Below are 9,644 nucleotides of genomic sequence, written 5' to 3' on the forward strand. Positions count from 1 at the left end.
AATAGAAAAAATAATTTTCTATGACTGTCTCATTGAGTTATCGCAAGAAGTTATCGCAAGAGGTTATCGCAAGAAGATACAGCTGAAACTAGGTATATTGGTGTTAGACATCTCTCTGTGTGATGGGGAAGGATAGGTGAATCATAAAATATCTCTTATGAAAATGTTTTTTACCCCCAAAAATCTTTACATAATAGGTTGTCAATAAAAATTTAATTAACTTTAAAAAAGGATTTTATACAGGGCCTGGGAAGTACCCATGTTTATTTTACTGTATTTATTACAGAAAACACTACAGGAGACTGAGACTCAGAAGCCAGAGGCACAGCCACACTGTTATTGACAAGTACCACAAAGATATTACAGAACTCAATAGCTGATTCTTTGGGGTTAACCCTGACCTAATGCAAGATTAGCACTAACACATTGATAACCTAAGGAACTAGGCAAAGTATGTCCTTAAATGTTTCACTTTGAAAAATTTGGTACACTCTAGAAATTCTCTTCTCGCTCCAAGGTTTTCTTAGTTCAGTTTTATTTTTAGTCTTTGTGAATAGGAGAAGAGAAGTGAGTGACTTCGTATCAATAGCCCACTTACGGATGTCCTGGATAAGCTGCTGGTCACTCTCATTTATATATGAATGTTTGGAAGGAATTTGAATATGATGGGGAGGGATTATCATAAAAAGACAAATAGTTGCAAAATAGTAAAAAAACCATTTTGATTAAGAGGATTCAGTAAGGGGAAGTGGCTTTGTCTCATCATTGCAAGTCAGGTGTTTTGGAAGACATTCCTTTCAGAATTTCCTAGTTTTATGTAATTTAAAGGTCAGGCTTTCTCTTAACTAAAACAAGTATAAACTTACTTTTGAGGTTGGATGTAACTCTTTGACTTTTATTTTATTTTTTTAATCTAATGAAACAAACATCTTTCCACAAAAGTCTCTGATAATCCATAGGTACCAATATGTGAAGTAGAAAATCAGGTCACTCCCTCTAGACAAATACAGCCCCCTGGATGTCCAGTTTGATGAACTTTTGTCTTTATCTAAAACAGAGGAACAGTGCTCGCTTTGGTAGCACAGATACTAAAATTGGAACAATATAGAGAAGATTAGCATGGCCCCTGTGTAGGGATGACACACAAATTCATGAAGTGTTCTGTATTTAAAACAAAACAAAACAAGGAAAAACAAAAACAAAAACAAAACCAGAGAAACATCTTGCCAGGGTACATGGGGTAGGAGCTAGATTTCATGCCCTCTTACACTTACTGTAAGGTGTGCTTCTACAGTGAACAACCTGTTCTACCATATGTGGCAGACCTGCTTTCTATGAATATCCAAAGCAATATAGCAATCTTTGTTTGCTTTCCACCAGTTGCTTACAGACCAGATTTAGTATTTAGTATTTACTTTTGAAGAATAAATTTGAATTCAAATAAAATTATGTTAGAAACATAATAGGGAGAAAGTTCTGATGAAGGAGAATTTTTCTGTGGAGTACATTTAAAGGCTAATTATCTGCCATATTCAACTTTGTTTCTCTTAGAGAATGGCAGTGAGTTTCCCCAGACTTGGTTTACTTGCATTACTATACATGAAGAATGCCTTTTTTTTTTTTTTTAAGACTTTTTATTTACTTATTTGAGAGAGAGAGAGAGAGAGATCATGAGCCGGGTAAGGGACAGAGGAGAGCAGACTCCCTGCTGAGCAGAGAGCCCAATGTGGAGCTTGATCCCAGGACCCCAAAATCATGACCTGAGCCAAAGGCAGAAGCTTAACCCACTGAGCCACCCAGGCGCCCTGAAGAATGCCTTTGAATGAGCTCTGCCTATGGTAGCTCCTTTTAATCTGCCCTTTCATTTTGGAGTAATAACTCAAAGAATGAGGGTCTCCCACCTCCTTAAACACTTTTTAAACATTTTAAGGATCCATGTCTCTAAAATTCTCATCTTAACATAAGAAAAAAGTTAATCAGAAGATGTTTATGGTGGTGTATTTATGAAATTGCACTTGACAATCATGAAAACTAGCTGCTGTAGTATATGTTCTGACACAAATTCTTTCATTTTAATATGTCCCTTGCCAAATTAGATGATTTTACTTACCAAACTTCATACATACTTCATGATTACTTGTAAAAGACAATTAGTTGTAAAATAAGTCAGCTCAGCATCCAGACAGAGGGCTTTAATAACGAGTTGATGTACGAATACTGGCAGGTGCTGTCTGTTAGTTAGAAATAAATAGTACCTCAGATTCTTCGCTGTAATTACCATCATCCACTATTTATACGTGACCTAGAGTTTGGTTCGTCATGGAATAGACTCCGAGCTGATTGTTTTTCATCAGGCCTCCATTAGGAGCTAAATTAAAATGAAAATCTTCAGGATGAATGAAAGTTTTAATCCAGCACGGTAATATTACTTGCTCTGGGCATAACTGTGTGTCTCAGTGAACGTGGGTGTGTACAAGGATGTGTAAGGGGGTGGGTGTACGAGCACGCGCTTCCACATTCTAGAGGGCAGGGTTCTGGACAAGGTAGATTCTCAAGCCGTTGTGCCGATTTTTTTTCTTGTCAAGGTTTAGAAAGCCAAATTCTTTAGAAGCAACCCTGAAGTAAACAAAAGTAATAAATCAACTTGGTGTTTTTCTTCATTAATAAAAGAGCTAACATTTTCCTTGTTTTACTAGGAAAACATTGTTTGCCTACAAATGCCCTATTTTTGTTGATAGGAAGAAGGAAATCTGCTAAGTATATATTTGACATGTTAGAAGGGTTTTAAAGATAGGTAGATGCAGAAAACTGAAAATTGTATGCTTGGGAGTCTGAGGTCACTTTTTGGGGGCCAATCATGTAAGTGATTCTCTCTGCATACCGGGGGTTCTAAACATGGTGTGTCTGACTGAGGATGTGTGCTCTCTTTTTTGAAGGAAGCTTTATTTCCTCTCTCTGTTCCTAGGTTAACCCTAATTATTTGGTGTATCAAAATTAGGATAAGCAGAGTAGATTAAAAAAATCTAGTTCATTCATATATAGACACACACACACATACACATATATAGGCACATACATATATGTATATATGTATATATATGTGTATATGTGTGTGTGTATCTATATATGAACTAGATTTTTTTTGTTGTTGTTAAAGATTTTATTTATTAATTTGACAGAGAGAAATCACAAGTAGACGGAAAGGCAGGCAGAGAGAGAGAGGGAGGCAGGCTCCCCGCTGAGCAGAGAGCCAATGTGGGACTCGATCCCAGGACCCTGAGATCATGACCTGAGCCGAAAGCAGTGGCATGTTTATGTCACATAGTTAGGGTGTGCAGAGAATTAATGCCTGCCCAATGCTATCATGTATGGATTGGAAGAAATCAAAGACTATTAAGTACTCAATGAAAAAAAAAAAAAACAACCTTGAAATTTTTGGGGAGACAGATGTGTAGGAAGGAAGTAGAGTAAGTTTTGGTGGCAAAGGGTATTTAAGTTATTTCTCCTCTCCTCCACCAGAGCATTTTCCACACAGTACAGTGAGACACTATGAAACCATATAACAATATTTTGAATGTTTCCTGAAATTGTGCAGTAGTCTAAAAATTCATAATAATATTCTCTTAGGCAAGGAACCTCTAGAGAGGAGGTGTACGTCAAATCAATTGAACTCTATTGCTCTAATTATATTGAGCTCACCTGTGATTTGCTTTGTTGTTATAATTATTTGTACCATTTGAGTCCTGAAGAAAGAATCCTTCTTTACAACAGGGGCCAGTCTTATTTGAAGCAAGAACAAAATGTTCAAATCCATTTATGTTGTCAATACATCTTGTTGAAGAGAAAAAAATCTTTTAATACTATTTCAAGTTATAAAATTTCCACATAAGTATTTTTTTATACTTAGTGCATATATGAAGAAAAAACTTCTTAGCATCCTATAAAAATAGGTCATAAATACCTAGGGAGATAGTTTCAGGAATCTGTACTTAAATCTATACGTAACATATTTTTCCCCCTGTGATGTCAGTTTAAACCGTAAGGATTAAATTATCCAAGTTGTGAAATGATTGGTTTTGTTTGATGTCATTATAATCAGTTTCTAATTTTGATCCACTTCGAACGTAGGTGAAAACTGCTTTTCTGTTAACATCTGGACAAGTGTTTCTATATTTTGGCTGAACTATCTCCACACTGTAAAAAGTACTCTTTTACAATATGCAAGGCACATTTCAAGATGATGTTCTTCTCCATGACTAAAGAAAAGACATCTCAGTTTTGCCAGTTGCCTTACAAAAAAAGTAAATCCCTTTAACTTGTTAATGTACTGGCCCGATAAGGAAGTAAATGATTTACATATTATTCATATATATATATAGTTATAGTGTATTACACTATAACAAAATGCCATTAAATAAATAATAGTTAAAGAATAATCTTTTCTTTCTTAACAGTAGAGTACAATGATAATGAAAAGCATGTTCTAAGAACAGTCACACAGATAACAAGCTATAAAACATAGAATAATCCGGTGAAATCATTCTGAAACAAAAAACTGATAAAAGCTAGACATTTTTCAAAGAATACATTTCCAGATGATGCTTTCTGCTTAACAAGAGCCTTTAAAAAATATAAGTGATAGAGTTGCTCATCTGTATACATTGTTCAAGTCTCATTAAGTGTGCACTGTGCAAATGTGAACCATGCAAATGGACCCTTATGCTTTACTTTACGAGCAACGAACGACCACAGAAATTGACGAGTACAGAGGGCAAAGTCTTTATTTTAATGTGGGATTGGAAAATCGGGTCTTAAAAAAATTAAACAGAATTAAAGATAAATCCACCTATTCAATAATCTCCTTCAGAAGTCTGCATTTCAAGAAGAGCCTGACATTCTTTAATGAAAGCCCATCATACCAGTAATGCACTCTGTGCTTTTACTGACCAAATCATGCCATAAACTAAAGATTCAGTGCAGCATGATATCCAACCTTGCACCAGCTCCTCAGATAGTCCAGGACATCTCAACAAACACTTCAAATGCTACCAAACCCAAGCCGCCACTTCACATGATTTATGATGTCATTAATGTCAAGCTATCAGTGGACAAGAGTAAAAGAGACAACAGCAAAGCTGACTAAAAACAAATAGTTTTGATTAAACTCAAGGACGTTCAGTACAGCTTTCAGCAAAAAGGCATTCATCATTTCCGAAGCTGACCTTGTGCGTGGTTTTTTTTTTTTCCCTTCGTTTTTTAAAATCCTAAATGCAAACGTAATGCACATTGGTATTCCTGCAGACTCTGAGCCCCATTTTAGCCATGTCCAGTCTTTAAGGCAAAATGAATGAAGTAAAAGCTACAGCACCATTTTCGATGGGGCTGATGGAGTAGTTAATTGACCCTTTTCCTTAAACTCTCCCTTCCCTTCTCCTTTTATTTCCCAGAAGATTTCTGTCACTCACCTTCTATATCATTTCCAAAGAGTAGGCTCTTCTCCCCTTTCCTGTTTTATATGCCATTTTTTTTTTAAATTCAAAAGAAAGGACTAAAAATTAGATATAACACAGAGGATAAAATTGTATGTGAAGTAAATAAGAGAAGCAAATTATTTTCACAGGAACATTTCTTACTCAGTTACAAGCCTTGTTTTCTAGAAACACAGTCAGATTATTCCTCAGAGTATTAGCATGCTTATGTCTCTTGTAATAAGCGGGCGTAATGCTCCTTTATCTGACACGGGCTCTATATAGAAGATCCCAATTCTCTTTTGAGCAAGAATTAAAATAAAGAAATGTAAAGGAGAAACAAATGATACATCAAAGATATAGTTCTTCGTCAATATCCAATTGGACCGTCACCTTAGGAAATCTTATTTCTTGCCCTTGTAAAAGCTGCCATAACTCATTCAAACAACAGGAGGAAACTAATAGTTCAGCCTTTACATGTGTATTTTAAAAAGCTGTCAGTGGCCCTCTTCTTTTTTTTAAGGTAATAAGGTTTTCTACTTAAGTACAAATTTTAAACAGTGGACATCTCCTCCCACACATTTCTGATATCTTTCTGAGGGGCTAGGCTTTAAATTCTTTTATTGCAATCATTCTTATATTTTGTTAACATTGCACACTTCAAAAGCATGAAGTATTATCAGCAGATATGGCTTTCATGGGCAATGATAGAAATTAAATTACATCTTGGTATCAGAGTAAAATTACTTAATTGTGAGATTTCAGTTTTAACCCTACATAAACTTAAATCAATTTTTTAAAAATCAGTATCTCTTAAGACTTAAGGAAAAAGCTATAGTTTTTTTTTTTTTTTTAATGACTGGAATGCTTTCTGAAATGTTGCCCATTTTTAGCTGGAATTATTTACTCATATACACTTAAGACACTCCTCCCCAAATTAGGTATATTTCCTCTGATTTAACCAGAACTTTCTGGCAAGATTTTTTTAATGGGAAATAAGACAGACTGTTTTATAAGTATTAACTGTGCATGGGAACATTTATAATATCACCCTTGGAGAATAATAAACAGATACTAGAGATTGAAATTCTGACATAGTTTACAGAACAATAATCCAAACATCTGTTATAATGACAAGGGATTTGAACAGAATAGAGAGTACATGGGAAAAGCTCTGCTACTTTTAGTACAGTTGTAACATTAAATCAAAGCACTGCAGCTCAAGGCAGCTTGCTGCTAATATAAACAATTTTCTACATATTCCTGGGCCACAAGCCAGATCTCCGGATTCAGTTACAAGCACAAGGTCAAGAGGGAATCAACAGTATAAAATTACTGCCTATGAATCAAAAGAATAAATGGATAATTAAATATGAAAACAAATTAGAAGGTATACTCTCATTTAACTCATCTAATGAATTTGTCGGGCAACTTTAGGTATGGAATTTGTTGCAGGATCAGTAGATGCTTTAATGTATTTATTGATTAAACCTGAGTTATTAGCATTTCCCTGAGTCAGGCACACCATATCATTTTTTCCCTATGTATGTATTTGATTCCCTAAGAAAATCCAACATCTAATCAAAATCATGAAGATAAATATCTAATCATAATTTTATTCATAGGAGAAATGTTGCTGAACAATTTTACACTAATGATACAAGTAAGCTTCCTTGCACCTGAACTTCTAAGAGATACAGAGTTGTGTGAAAAGACTTGCATCCCTGGTGTTAAATGATCTAAAATCTGGTTTCACTTTTATTAATATCTGTATGATGCTGTTCACATCAGGTTAGCCCTGCAAAAATCTAGCTCCCTGTAATCAAAAAAATTCACACACAAAAACTGTGATATATGAATTCAAGAGATATAAAAAAAAAGTGTGACAATGGATCAACTCTTTGGAATTAAAGTTTCTAATGGATTTCTCAGTCTAATAATATGTTTGTTTTCTGATAGGAGTAAAAATCATATAATCAGATAGTAGCCCTAATGACTTCTCTGTTTTTGGTTAGCGTCTACCTGTGCTTTCTTTTATGCAGAGAAACATCTCTACAGTTTACTTCAAATTTGACATAAAGGAGAATTAATTGAAAATAAATCAAGATAAAACTTGAGATGAAAAGGGAGTAAACTGGTTTTCTTTTTATTCTTTTAAAAAAGAAGGGTAGAGCTGTTTTGAGATTGGAACTCATGATGTTTCCTCTTCCCAGCACTCATTTGTGAAGGCTCCACAGTGTACATGGAAATAAACTTGAAATAAACTTGAGGAAACTGAGGAAGCAGAATCTATCATAGAAAATATTCCATTTTGCTTAATCAGATTGTTGTGGTGCTTCAAGGATGCTGTCAGGTTAAACCTCATCCTTCTAAGTTATTCCTTCCCAAGTGAAGTCAATCTAAATGCCCTCCCTCCCCAAAAAACCTTCATAAAATGTAAGGAAAAAAACCCTGAATTTTAATGATGTCCTAAAATGTCCTGAAATGTGTTAACTAAAGAAAATATTGTCTTCCAGTTCTAGTGAAATTTGAAAATGGAGTAAACGCACACCAACATTTTCCTTTCACTGAAGTAGCTATCGAACCTCCACAGACTGCATGAGTAGCATTTGAAAAATAAATATCAGCAGGCACAAAAGAGGAGTACACTAGAATTTGAAGAATCAGTAAACAGAGTTTGCCTTTTTTTTTTTTTTTTTTCTAGTCTCTACCAGCCCAAACACAATGCAAACCAAAACCTGAAGTGAGCACTGTGGTTCAGAGCACAGAGATCAAGGAGAAACCATTTTAGCTGTTGTTTGAGGAACAGAAAAGGAAAGTCCTAAAGCTCAGGGAGAATGAGAGAAAAATCTCTTGATTTTTTTCCCCCCTCTCCTCTTTCTCTCTACTATTGCCTTTCATACTCAGTTGATCCTACAGCCAAAACTGAGCCAAGGGAAACTTCTTTTCCCTTTGGTGAAGTGTCAAACTGTTGATGATTTTACCCTCTCCTTCTGTCCCTCTCCCTCATTGCCTTGGAGGCAATGAACTCACAGAAGAGGACAGTATCTTACTGAAAGACCAAAAAAGTGAAATCCCATACCACTGAAAAGTACGAGCCATACTACAGAGAAGAAATAGCTAGGGAGAGCAATAATTTCTGTTATTAATTCTTTTTTTAAAAAAAATATTTTATTTATTTGATAGAGATCACAAGTAGGCAGAGAGGCAGGCAGAGAGAGAGAGAGGAGGAAGCAGACTCTCACTGAGCAGAGAGCCCGATGCGAGACTCGATCCCAGGACCCTGAGACCATGACCTGCGCTGAAAGCAGAGGCCTAACCCTCTGAGCCACCCAGGCACCCCCTGTTTATTAATTCTTGAGAGAGATCATGACCTATATAAACATGAATCTGATCCTAATGAGTATACTACACACTTTGAGAACTATGCTAAGGAGTAGATTTCTTGTCAGGTCCCAGACTGACCCCTGGGCCATGCATATGCTGAATAAGAAAGCTAATGCAAAAGCTTTGCAAATGGGCCTGACATTGGAAGTACAGCCTATAGGGGGGCTAAAAGAAAATGGTCATTCTCATAGGATATAAATAGGCCCCTAAGGTTCATAAGGTAATATTCAAAATGAATACAATACAACAAAAATCACTTGGCATAGGAAGAACCATAGCAATCTCAACTCCTATGGGAAAATGAAATCAAGAAATACAAATGAAAAGATGACAGATGTCAGAATTACCTGGCAAGGATTTTAAAACCTCTGCTTTATACGTTGCGGTCATGCTTTTCACTTATTCGTAGACTATGATCACCAAACACTGTTACTATAATTACTTTAAACAAACAAATTGATTAATTACTTAATCAATTAAGAATAAGAGAAATAAGATTTCATTTTACCTTCATTTATTATTTCTCCATTACTTTTATCCTTCTTTTTAAAATGTAGATTCAAATTTAAACCTATATAATTTTCCATCAGCAAGAAGAACTTCTAATCTTCCTTATAAGTTTGGTCTTCTGGTGAGATATTCCCTCAGTTTTATTTGTCTGTGAAAATCATCGTTTCTCTATTTTGAAGGATGATTTTGCTGGATATAAAATTATAGATTGGGTAGTTGGGTTTTTTCCAACTTTTTAAATATTTGACTTTCTTTTCTTGTTCTTGACATAGTTTCTGA

At 35.2% G+C, this 9,644-nt stretch overlaps 1 non-coding gene across 1 annotated transcript; it reads left to right on the forward strand.

Annotated features, from left to right (window-relative positions):
- Positions 1 to 1,064: 1,064 nt before the first annotated feature.
- LOC123390461 lies at positions 1,065 to 1,171 on the forward strand. The gene has a single exon (XR_006605050.1). It is a non-coding gene; the product is annotated as a U6 spliceosomal RNA (small nuclear RNA).
- The last annotated feature ends 8,473 nt before the right edge of the window (positions 1,172 to 9,644 follow it).

The sequence above is a fragment of the Mustela putorius genome, unplaced genomic scaffold (assembly GCF_011764305.1).
Source record: "Mustela putorius furo isolate JIRA1106 unplaced genomic scaffold, ASM1176430v1.1 tig00537350_pilon_pilon_pilon, whole genome shotgun sequence".
NCBI classification, from domain to species: domain Eukaryota; kingdom Metazoa; phylum Chordata; class Mammalia; order Carnivora; family Mustelidae; genus Mustela; species Mustela putorius.